We start from the raw sequence: 13,115 nt of genomic DNA, 5'->3' as shown, positions 1-13,115 counted from the left end.
CCTAGCGGGTGGAAAGTTGCTTCTGACTTATTGAGACGGACGCGGGGGCTTTCCTGAAAGTCAGAAGGTCCCAAGCAAATCCTTTACATCCGGAGAGAAGAGGAGTTCGCAAGAATGTGTGGCCTCTCTGGAACGCATTTCTGCCTCACTTTAAGCAATTGCATGAGAAAGCGTGGAAGTCCCTCACGTTCAAAACGTCTCTCGGTCAAGTTTCTTCATGCGGGCAGTAGCAGCAATGAAGGACTCGGGTTTTTTCTCAAAGTATCACTATCCGAAGCAAATTCAGTGCACTAGCAGCTTTCTAACGCTCTCCAGAATGTGTGACAGAGGTTTTCAGGGCTCTCGGAGACCATGTTGCGAGACAACGTGTCTTCCATGTGTGGCAACACGTCCCGTTTAGTTTCAAAGCGTCTGCAGGTCAACTTCCTTCACGAGGTACAGCGCGCCTAAAAATGTTTTTCTCAGCTCTACTGAAACAGTAATTCCTCCCCACCCCCGCCCCGCACATGAAGCGGTCTGCGGCATTCACAAGATTTCGTGAGAGGTTGTTTTGACGCCCTTCTGAACCAATACGTCCCTTTCTGTAACAGTATCGCCGTTGGCTCGAAAAACCTTCCACATCATTCCAAGCGGTCTGGAGTCTGTTTGACGGGGTTTTAGATGGTTTCTTTTGTTTTGAACGCATTTCTGAAGTCCTACAAGGAATTTTGAGGAGAAGGAGAGGGCTAGGAATCGCAGGCTGAAACAGCTCTTGGAAGGAACCAACCCTCCGCCCCCAGTTTCCTCCCAAACCTCTGCAAATCAACTTGCTTCTCCAGGGCAATTGCTGAAGGAGACAGATGGCGTGATCAGGTTCTTCTCAGACATAAGGAAGGGTAAGTATTTTCTAAAAGCTAAACTGTCCCCACAACTCCTGTCTATTTACAGAGTTGAGGCGTTCTGAAGAACGTGTGACAGGTTGCTAACGGCCATTCAACCCATAGAATGCTTTCTCGTAAAGCATGTCGACTGCTTGGACGCTCCTTACACTTACTCCAAAACGTCTCCAAATCAACTTCCTTCCTGAGTTTCCCTTTCACTGAAAGTCGCAGGGAGAGTGAAAACTTCCTTCTCAGACGAACGGCTGCAACTAAGTTTCCTTGAAAGTAAGAAGTGCCCAATCAAAGACCGTGTAGAATAAGCTTGAGGCTTCTCCAGTATGCATAACACCTTAGTAACGCTTTTTGGAGCCACTATAAAAATGGTGATGGAAAGTAGCTGGTTTGTGTGAAACCATCTGACAGTTCCTGCCAAAAGGTCTCCCACCAACGTCCTTCATTCGGGCAATTGCGGAACTGTAAAGCACTCCTGAAATGCACCGTCTCAGCCCTAAGGACTGGACAGGGCTTGTTTGTTTTTTGTTTCTAAACGTATCCCTTCCGATTTCATGAGGAGGTGCCTGGCGTTCTTCTGAATGCGACAGCTCTTCCACGCGTATTGGAGATAAAATAGCCCCTGGCCGGAGGAAGTGTCTTCTCAGTTTGGAAGCCACTCACATTTAGTTGTAAAAGGGCGGCAAGTAGCCATCCTTCAAAAATGCAAGTCCTGTAAGGTACAGACCGCGCGACCAACCTTTTTCTGAGCGCTAAAGAAGACCTAGTTGTTCCTGACAGTAAGTCTGTCGCAATCAAAAACTGAACATTAAGTGATTTCCGGTGGTCTCCAGCGAGTGTGACAGGCTTTCAAAGACTTTCGGAGCTAATTTAGGAAAGGCTCTAAAAGTATCGCCCCTGGCAGGAAGGCACTTCCATTGAGTTCCAAAGCGTCTGGACCGTCTCTGCATTGCCTAGGCTAATTGTTGACATTCCCTGTACAATGTTCTCAGCTCTAAGCAAGGACTAGGCTTTCGTGAACAAGCAAGTCCTGTAGGTCAGCGGCTGTGTAGCGTTCTCCAGAGCCAGTGCCAGGCTTTAAGCCATGTCGGAGCCACTAGAAAAGGCTGTGCGAAAATGTAGCTCGACTGCTCGGAAGCGCCCTCCATATAGCTCAGGAACATCTGCCGGTCAGCTTCCTTCGTGAGCGCAATTGTTGAAAGGCACCTAGCGGGTGGAAAGTTGCTTCTGACTTATTGAGACGGACGCGGGGGCTTTCCTGAAAGTCAGAAGGTCCCAAGCAAATCCTTTACATCCGGAGAGAAGAGGAGTTCGCAAGAATGTGTGGCCTCTCTGGAACGCATTTCTGCCTCACTTTAAGCAATTGCATGAGAAAGCGTGGAAGTCCCTCACGTTCAAAACGTCTCTCGGTCAAGTTTCTTCATGCGGGCAGTAGCAGCAATGAAGGACTCGGGTTTTTTCTCAAAGTATCACTATCCGAAGCAAATTCAGTGCACTAGCAGCTTTCTAACGCTCTCCAGAATGTGTGACAGAGGTTTTCAGGGCTCTCGGAGACCATGTTGCGAGACAACGTGTCTTCCATGTGTGGCAACACGTCCCGTTTAGTTTCAAAGCGTCTGCAGGTCAACTTCCTTCACGAGGTACAGCGCGCCTAAAAATGTTTTTCTCAGCTCTACTGAAACAGTAATTCCTCCCCACCCCCGCCCAGCACATGAAGCGGTCTGCGGCATTCACAAGATTTCGTGAGAGGTTTTTTTGACGCCCTTCTGAACCAATACGTCCCTTTCTGTAACAGTATCGCCGTTGGCTCGAAAAACCTTCCATATCATTGCAAGCGGTCTGGAGTCTGTTTGACGGGGTTTTAGATGGTTTCTTTTGTTTTGTTTTTAACGCGTTTCTGAAGTCCTACTAGGAATTTTGAGGAAAAGGAGAGGGCTAGGAATCGCAGGCTGAAACAGCTCTTGGAAGGAACCAAACCCTCCGCCCCCAGTTTCCTCCCAAGCCTCTGCAAATCAACTTGCTTCTCGAAGGCAATTGCTGAAGGGGACAGATGGCGTGATCAGGTTCTTCTCAGACATAAGGAAGGGTAAGTATTTTCTAAAAGCTAAACTGTCCCCACAACTCCTGTCTATTTACAGAGTTGAGGCGTTCTGAAGAACGTGTGACAGGTTGCTAACGGCCATTCAACCCATAGAATGCTTTCTCTTAAAGCATGTCGACTGCTTGGACGCTCCTTACACTTACTCCAAAACGTCTCCAAATCAACTTCCTTCCTGAGTTTCCCTTTCACTGAAAGACGCAGGGAGAGTGAAAACTTCCTTCTCAGACGAACGGCTGCAACTAAGTTTCCTTGAAAGTAAGAAGTGCCCAATCAAAGACCGTGTAGAATAAGCTTGAGGCTTCTCCAGTATGCATAACACCTTAGTAACGCTTTTTTGAGCCACTATAAAAATGGTGATGGAAAGTAGCTGGTTTGTGTGAAACCATCTGACAGTTCCTGCCAAAAGGTCTCCCACCAACGTCCTTCATTCGGGCAATTGCGGAACTGTAAAGCACTCCTGAAATGCACCTTCTCAGCCCTAAGGACTGGACAGGGCTTGTTTGTTTTTTGTTTCTAAACGGATCCCTTCCGATTTCATGAGGAGGTGCCTGGCGTTCTTCTGAATGCGACAGCTCTTCCACGCGTATTGGAGATAAAATAGCCCCTGGCCGGAGGAAGTGTCTTCTCAGTTTGGAAGCCACTCACATTTAGTTGTAAAAGGGCGGCAAGTAGCCATCCTTCAAAAATGCAAGTCCTGTAAGGTACAGACCGCGCGACCAACTTTTTCTGAGCGCTAAAGAAGACCTAGTTGTTCCTGACAGTAAGTCTGTCGCAATCAAAAACTGAACATTAAGTGATTTCCGGTGGTCTCCAGCGAGTGTGACAGGCTTTCAAAGACTTTCGGAGCTAATTTAGGAAAGGCTCTAAAAGTATCGCCCCTGGCAGGAAGGCACTTCCATTGAGTTCCAAAGCGTCTGGACCGTCTCTGCATTGCCTAGGCTAATTGTTGACATTCCCTGTACAATGTTCTCAGCTCTAAGCAAGGACTAGGCTTTCGTGAACAAGCAAGTCCTGTAGGTCAGCGGCTGTGTAGCGTTCTCCAGAGCCAGTGCCAGGCTTTAAGCCATGTCGGAGCCACTAGAAAAGGCTGTGCGAAAATGTAGCTCGACTGCTCGGAAGCGCCCTCCATATAGCTCAGGAACATCTGCCGGTCAGCTTCCTTCGTGAGCGCAATTGTTGAAAGGCACCTAGCGGGTGGAAAGTTGCTTCTGACTTATTGAGACGGACGCGGGGGCTTTCCTGAAAGTCAGAAGGTCCCAAGCAAATCCTTTACATCCGGAGAGAAGAGGAGTTCGCAAGAATGTGTGGCCTCTCTGGAACGCATTTCTGCCTCACTTTAAGCAATTGCATGAGAAAGCGTGGAAGTCCCTCACGTTCAAAACGTCTCTCGGTCAAGTTTCTTCATGCGGGCAGTAGCAGCAATGAAGGACTCGGGTTTTTTTCTCAAAGTATCACTATCCGAAGCAAATTCAGTGCACTAGCAGCTTTCTAACGCTCTTCAGAATGTGTGACAGAGGTTTTCAGGGCTCTCGGAGACCATGTTGCGAGACAACGTGTCTTCCATGTGTGGCAACACGTCCCGTTTAGTTTCAAAGCGTCTGCAGGTCAACTTCCTTCACGAGGTACAGCGCGCCTAAAAATGTTTTTCTCAGCTCTACTGAAACAGTAATTCCTCCCCACCCCCGCCCCGGACATGAAGCGGTCTGCGGCATTCACAAGATTTCGTGAGAGGTTGTTTTGACGCCCTTCTGAACCAATACGTCCCTTTCTGTAACAGTATCGCCGTTGGCTCGAAAAACCTTCCATATCATTCCAAGCGGTCTGGAGTCTGTTTGACGGGGTTTTAGATGGTTTCTTTTGTTTTGTTTTTAACGCATTTCTGAAGTCCTACAAGGAATTTTGAGGAAAAGGAGAGGGCTAGGAATCGCAGGCTGAAACAGCTCTTGGAAGGAACCAAACCCTCCGCCCCCAGTTTCCTCCCAAGCCTCTGCAAAGCAACTTGCTTCTCGAAGGCAATTGCTGAAGGGGACAGATGGCGTGATCAGGTTCTTCTCAGACATAAGGAAGGGTAAGTATTTTCTAAAAGCTAAACTGTCCCCACAACTCCTGTCTATTTACAGAGTTGAGGCGTTCTGAAGAACGTGTGACAGGTTGCTAACGGCCATTCAACCCATAGAATGCTTTCTCTTAAAGCATGTCGACTGCTTGGACGCTCCTTACACTTACTCCAAAACGTCTCCAAATCAACTTCCTTCCTGAGTTTCCCTTTCACTGAAAGACGCAGGGAGAGTGAAAACTGCCTTCTCAGACGAACGGCTGCAACTAAGTTTCCTTGAAAGTAAGAAGTGCCCAATCAAAGACCGTGTAGAATAAGCTTGAGGCTTCTCCAGTATGCATAACACCTTAGTAACGCTTTTTGGAGCCACTATAAAAATGGTGATGGAAAGTAGCTGGTTTGTGTGAAACCATCTGACAGTTCCTGCCAAAAGGTCTCCCACCAACGTCCTTCATTCGGGCAATTGCGGCACTGTAAAGCACTCCTGAAATGCACCTTCTCAGCCCTAAGGACTGGACAGGGCTTGTTTGTTTTTTGTTTCTAAACGGATCCCTTCCGATTTCATGAGGAGGTGCCTGGCGTTCTTCTGAATGCGACAGCTCTTCCACGCGTATTGGAGATAAAATAGCCCCTGGCCGGAGGAAGTGTCTTCTCAGTTTGGAAGCCACTCACATTTAGTTGTAAAAGGGCGGCAAGTAGCCATCCTTCAAAAATGCAAGTCCTGTAAGGTACAGACCGCGCGACCAACTTTTTCTGAGCGCTAAAGAAGACCGAGTTGTTCCTGACAGTTAGTCTGTCGCAATCAAAAACTGAACATTAAGTGATTTCCGGTGGTCTCCAGCGAGTGTGACAGGCTTTCAAAGACTTTCGGAGCTAATTTAGGAAAGGCTCTAAAAGTATCGCCCCTGGCAGGAAGCCACTTCCATTGAGTTCCAAAGCGTCTGGACCGTCTCTGCATTGCCTAGGCTAATTGTTGACATTCCCTGTACAATGTTCTCAGCTCTAAGCAAGGACTAGGCTTTCGTGAACAAGCAAGTCCTGTAGGTCAGCGGCTGTGTAGCGTTCTCCAGAGCCAGTGCCAGGCTTTAAGCCATGTCGGAGCCACTAGAAAAGGCTGTGCGAAAATGTAGCTCGACTGCTCGGAAGCGCCCTCCATATAGCTCAGGAACATCTGCCGGTCAGCTTCCTTCGTGAGCGCAATTGTTGAAAGGCACCTAGCGGGTGGAAAGTTGCTTCTGACTTATTGAGACGGACGCGGGGGCTTTCCTGAAAGTCAGAAGGTCCCAAGCAAATCCTTTACATCCGGAGAGAAGAGGAGTTCGCAAGAATGTGTGGCCTCTCTGGAACGCATTTCTGCCTCACTTTAAGCAATTGCATGAGAAAGCGTGGAAGTCCCTCACGTTCAAAACGTCTCTCGGTCAAGTTTCTTCATGCGGGCAGTAGCAGCAATGAAGGACTCGGGTTTTTTCTCAAAGTATCACTATCCGAAGCAAATTCAGTGCACTAGCAGCTTTCTAACGCTCTTCAGAATGTGTGACAGAGGTTTTCAGGGCTCTCGGAGACCATGTTGCGAGACAACGTGTCTTCCATGTGTGGCAACACGTCCCGTTTAGTTTCAAAGCGTCTGCAGGTCAACTTCCTTCACGAGGTACAGCGCGCCTAAAAATGTTTTTCTCAGCTCTACTGAAACAGTAATTCCTCCCCACCCCCGCCCCGGACATGAAGCGGTCTGCGGCATTCACAAGATTTCGTGAGAGGTTGTTTTGACGCCCTTCTGAACCAATACGTCCCTTTCTGTAACAGTATCGCCGTTGGCTCGAAAAACCTTCCATATCATTCCAAGCGGTCTGGAGTCTGTTTGACGGGGTTTTAGATGGTTTCTTTTGTTTTGTTTTTAACGCATTTCTGAAGTCCTACAAGGAATTTTGAGGAAAAGGAGAGGGCTAGGAATCGCAGGCTGAAACAGCTCTTGGAAGGAACCAAACCCTCAGCCCCCAGTTTCCTCCCAAGCCTCTGCAAAGCAACTTGCTTCTCGAAGGCAATTGCTGAAGGGGACAGATGGCATGATCAGGTTCTTCTCAGACATAAGGAAGGGTAAGTATTTTCTAAAAGCTAAACTGTCCCCACAACTCCTGTCTATTTACAGAGTTGAGGCGTTCTGAAGAACGTGTGACAGGTTGCTAACGGCCATTCAACCCATAGAATGCTTTCTCTTAAAGCATGTCGACTGCTTGGACGCTCCTTACACTTACTCCAAAACGTCTCCAAATCAACTTCCTTCCTGAGTTTCCCTTTCACTGAAAGACGCAGGGAGAGTGAAAACTGCCTTCTCAGACGAACGGCTGCAACTAAGTTTCCTTGAAAGTAAGAAGTGCCCAATCAAAGACCGTGTAGAATAAGCTTGAGGCTTCTCCAGTATGCATAACACCTTAGTAACGCTTTTTGGAGCCACTATAAAAATGGTGATGGAAAGTAGCTGGTTTGTGTGAAACCATCTGACAGTTCCTGCCAAAAGGTCTCCCACCAACGTCCTTCATTCGGGCAATTGCGGCACTGTAAAGCACTCCTGAAATGCACCTTCTCAGCCCTAAGGACTGGACAGGGCTTGTTTGTTTTTTGTTTCTAAACGGATCCCTTCCGATTTCATGAGGAGGTGCCTGGCGTTCTTCTGAATGCGACAGCTCTTCCACGCGTATTGGAGATAAAATAGCCCCTGGCCGGAGGAAGTGTCTTCTCAGTTTGGAAGCCACTCACATTTAGTTGTAAAAGGGCGGCAAGTAGCCATCCTTCAAAAATGCAAGTCCTGTAAGGTACAGACCGCGCGACCAACTTTTTCTGAGCGCTAAAGAAGACCGAGTTGTTCCTGACAGTTAGTCTGTCGCAATCAAAAACTGAACATTAAGTGATTTCCGGTGGTCTCCAGCGAGTGTGACAGGCTTTCAAAGACTTTCGGAGCTAATTTAGGAAAGGCTCTAAAAGTATCGCCCCTGGCAGGAAGGCACTTCCATTGAGTTCCAAAGCGTCTGGACCGTCTCTGCATTGCCTAGGCTAATTGTTGACATTCCCTGTACAATGTTCTCAGCTCTAAGCAAGGACTAGGCTTTCGTGAACAAGCAAGTCCTGTAGGTCAGCGGCTGTGTAGCGTTCTCCAGAGCCAGTGCCAGGCTTTAAGCCATGTCGGAGCCACTAGAAAAGGCTGTGCGAAAATGTAGCTCGACTGCTCGGAAGCGCCCTCCATATAGCTCAGGAACATCTGCCGGTCAGCTTCCTTCGTGAGCGCAATTGTTGAAAGGCACCTAGCGGGTGGAAAGTTGCTTCTGACTTATTGAGACGGACGCGGGGGCTTTCCTGAAAGTCAGAAGGTCCCAAGCAAATCCTTTACATCCGGAGAGAAGAGGAGTTCGCAAGAATGTGTGGCCTCTCTGGAACGCATTTCTGCCTCACTTTAAGCAATTGCATGAGAAAGCGTGGAAGTCCCTCACGTTCAAAACGTCTCTCGGTCAAGTTTCTTCATGCGGGCAGTAGCAGCAATGAAGGACTCGGGTTTTTTCTCAAAGTATCACTATCCGAAGCAAATTCAGTGCACTAGCAGCTTTCTAACGCTCTTCAGAATGTGTGACAGAGGTTTTCAGGGCTCTCGGAGACCATGTTGCGAGACAACGTGTCTTCCATGTGTGGCAACACGTCCCGTTTAGTTTCAAAGCGTCTGCAGGTCAACTTCCTTCACGAGGTACAGCGCGCCTAAAAATGTTTTTCTCAGCTCTACTGAAACAGTAATTCCTCCCCACCCCCGCCCCGGACATGAAGCGGTCTGCGGCATTCACAAGATTTCGTGAGAGGTTGTTTTGACGCCCTTCTGAACCAATACGTCCCTTTCTGTAACAGTATCGCCGTTGGCTCGAAAAACCTTCCATATCATTCCAAGCGGTCTGGAGTCTGTTTGACGGGGTTTTAGATGGTTTCTTTTGTTTTGTTTTTAACGCATTTCTGAAGTCCTACAAGGAATTTTGAGGAAAAGGAGAGGGCTAGGAATCGCAGGCTGAAACAGCTCTTGGAAGGAACCAAACCCTCAGCCCCCAGTTTCCTCCCAAGCCTCTGCAAAGCAACTTGCTTCTCGAAGGCAATTGCTGAAGGGGACAGATGGCATGATCAGGTTCTTCTCAGACATAAGGAAGGGTAAGTATTTTCTAAAAGCTAAACTGTCCCCACAACTCCTGTCTATTTACAGAGTTGAGGCGTTCTGAAGAACGTGTGACAGGTTGCTAACGGCCATTCAACCCATAGAATGCTTTCTCTTAAAGCATGTCGACTGCTTGGACGCTCCTTACACTTACTCCAAAACGTCTCCAAATCAACTTCCTTCCTGAGTTTCCCTTTCACTGAAAGACGCAGGGAGAGTGAAAACTGCCTTCTCAGACGAACGGCTGCAACTAAGTTTCCTTGAAAGTAAGAAGTGCCCAATCAAAGACCGTGTAGAATAAGCTTGAGGCTTCTCCAGTATGCATAACACCTTAGTAACGCTTTTTGGAGCCACTATAAAAATGGTGATGGAAAGTAGCTGGTTTGTGTGAAACCATCTGACAGTTCCTGCCAAAAGGTCTCCCACCAACGTCCTTCATTCGGGCAATTGCGGAACTGTAAAGCACTCCTGAAATGCACCTTCTCAGCCCTAAGGACTGGACAGGGCTTGTTTGTTTTTTGTTTCTAAACGGATCCCTTCCGATTTCATGAGGAGGTGCCTGGCGTTCTTCTGAATGCGACAGCTCTTCCACGCGTATTGGAGATAAAATAGCCCCTGGCCGGAGGAAGTGTCTTCTCAGTTTGGAAGCCACTCACATTTAGTTGTAAAAGGGCGGCAAGTAGCCATCCTTCAAAAATGCAAGTCCTGTAAGGTACAGACCGCGCGACCAACCTTTTTCTGAGCGCTAAAGAAGACCTAGTTGTTCCTGACAGTAAGTCTGTCGCAATCAAAAACTGAACATTAAGTGATTTCCGGTGGTCTCCAGCGAGTGTGACAGGCTTTCAAAGACTTTCGGAGCTAATTTAGGAAAGGCTCTAAAAGTATCGCCCCTGGCAGGAAGCCACTTCCATTGAGTTCCAAAGCGTCTGGACCGTCTCTGCATTGCCTAGGCTAATTGTTGACATTCCCTGTACAATGTTCTCAGCTCTAAGCAAGGACTAGGCTTTCGTGAACAAGCAAGTCCTGTAGGTCAGCGGCTGTGTAGCGTTCTCCAGAGCCAGTGCCAGGCTTTAAGCCATGTCGGAGCCACTAGAAAAGGCTGTGCGAAAATGTAGCTCGACTGCTCGGAAGCGCCCTCCATATAGCTCAGGAACATCTGCCGGTCAGCTTCCTTCGTGAGCGCAATTGTTGAAAGGCACCTAGCGGGTGGAAAGTTGCTTCTGACTTATTGAGACGGACGCGGGGGCTTTCCTGAAAGTCAGAAGGTCCCAAGCAAATCCTTTACATCCGGAGAGAAGAGGAGTTCGCAAGAATGTGTGGCCTCTCTGGAACGCATTTCTGCCTCACTTTAAGCAATTGCATGAGAAAGCGTGGAAGTCCCTCACGTTCAAAACGTCTCTCGGTCAAGTTTCTTCATGCGGGCAGTAGCAGCAATGAAGGACTCGGGTTTTTTCTCAAAGTATCACTATCCGAAGCAAATTCAGTGCTCTAGCAGCTTTCTAACGCTCTTCAGAATGTGTGACAGAGGTTTTCAGGGCTCTCGGAGACCATGTTGCGAGACAACGTGTCTTCCATGTGTGGCAACACGTCCCGTTTAGTTTCAAAGCGTCTGCAGGTCAACTTCCTTCACGAGGTACAGCGCGCCTAAAAATGTTTTTCTCAGCTCTACTGAAACAGTAATTCCTCCCCACCCCCGCCCCGCACATGAAGCGGTCTGCGGCATTCACAAGATTTCGTGAGAGGTTTTTTTGACGCCCTTCTGAACCAATACGTCCCTTTCTGTAAAAGTATCGCCGTTGGCTCGAAAAACCTTCCATATCATTCCAAGCGGTCTGGAGTCTGTTTGACGGGGTTTTAGATGGTTTCTTTTGTTTTTAACGCATTTCTGAAGTCCTACAAGGAATTTTGAGGAAAAGGAGAGGGCTAGGAATCGCAGGCTGAAACAGCTCTTGGAAGGAACCAACCCTCCGCCCCCAGTTTCCTCCCAAACCTCTGCAAATCAACTTGCTTCTCGAGGGCAATTGCTGAAGGGGACAGATGGCGTGATCAGGTTCTTCTCAGACATAAGGAAGGGTAAGTATTTTCTAAAAGCTAAACTGTCCCCACAACTCCTGTCTATTTACAGAGTTGAGGCGTTCTGAAGAACGTGTGACAGGTTGCTAACGGCCATTCAACCCATAGAATGCTTTCTCTTAAAGCATGTCGACTGCTTGGACGCTCCTACACTTACTCCAAAACGTCTCCAAATCAACTTCCTTCCTGAGTTTCCCTTTCACTGAAAGTCGCAGGGAGAGTGAAAACTTCCTTCTCAGACGAACGGCTGCAACTAAGTTTCCTTGAAAGTAAGAAGTGCCCAATCAAAGACCGTGTAGAATAAGCTTGAGGCTTCTCCAGTATGCATAACACCTTAGTAACGCTTTTTTGAGCCACTATAAAAATGGTGATGGAAAGTAGCTGGTTTGTGTGAAACCATCTGACAGTTCCTGCCAAAAGGTCTCCCACCAACGTCCTTCATTCGGGCAATTGCGGAACTGTAAAGCACTCCTGAAATGCACCGTCTCAGCCCTAAGGACTGGACAGGGCTTGTTTGTTTTTTGTTTCTAAACGTATCCCTTCCGATTTCATGAGGAGGTGCCTGGCGTTCTTCTGAATGCGACAGCTCTTCCACGCGTATTGGAGATAAAATAGCCCCTGGCCGGAGGAAGTGTCTTCTCAGTTTGGAAGCCACTCACATTTAGTTGTAAAAGGGCGGCAAGTAGCCATCCTTCAAAAATGCAAGTCCTGTAAGGTACAGACCGCGCGACCAACCTTTTCCTGAGCGCTAAAGAAGACCTAGTTGTTCCTGACAGTAAGTCTGTCGCAATCAAAAACTGAACATTAAGTGATTTCCGGTGGTCTCCAGCGAGTGTGACAGGCTTTCAAAGACTTTCGGAGCTAATTTAGGAAAGGCTCTAAAAGTATCGCCCCTGGCAGGAAGGCACTTCCATTGAGTTCCAAAGCGTCTGGACCGTCTCTGCATTGCCTAGGCTAATTGTTGACATTCCCTGTACAATGTTCTCAGCTCTAAGCAAGGACTAGGCTTTCGTGAACAAGCAAGTCCTGTAGGTCAGCGGCTGTGTAGCGTTCTCCAGAGCCAGTGCCAGGCTTTAAGCCATGTCGGAGCCACTAGAAAAGGCTGTGCGAAAATGTAGCTCGACTGCTCGGAAGCGCCCTCCATATAGCTCAGGAACATCTGCCGGTCAGCTTCCTTCGTGAGCGCAATTGTTGAAAGGCACCTAGCGGGTGGAAAGTTGCTTCTGACTTATTGAGACGGACGCGGGGGCTTTCCTGAAAGTCAGAAGGTCCCAAGCAAATCCTTTACATCCGGAGAGAAGAGGAGTTCGCAAGAATGTGTGGCCTCTCTGGAACGCATTTCTGCCTCACTTTAAGCAATTGCATGAGAAAGCGTGGAAGTCCCTCACGTTCAAAACGTCTCTCGGTCAAGTTTCTTCATGCGGGCAGTAGCAGCAATGAAGGACTCGGGTTTTTTCTCAAAGTATCACTATCCGAAGCAAATTCAGTGCACTAGCAGCTTTCTAACGCTCTCCAGAATGTGTGACAGAGGTTTTCAGGGCTCTCGGAGACCATGTTGCGAGACAACGTGTCTTCCATGTGTGGCAACACGTCCCGTTTAGTTTCAAAGCGTCTGCAGGTCAACTTCCTTCACGAGGTACAGCGCGCCTAAAAATGTTTTTCTCAGCTCTACTGAAACAGTAATTCCTCCCCACCCCCGCCCCGCACATGAAGCGGTCTGCGGCATTCACAAGATTTCGTGAGAGGTTTTTTTGACGCCCTTCTGAACCAATACGTCCCTTTCTGTAACAGTATCGCCGTTGGCTCGAAAAACCTTCCACATCATTCCAAGCG

Source organism: Pelodiscus sinensis, chromosome 13, assembly GCF_052426305.1.
Source record: "Pelodiscus sinensis isolate ZL-2025 chromosome 13, ASM5242630v1, whole genome shotgun sequence".
NCBI classification, from domain to species: Eukaryota; Metazoa; Chordata; order Testudines; family Trionychidae; genus Pelodiscus; species Pelodiscus sinensis.
Note: the sequence above shows the minus strand (reverse complement) of the source record.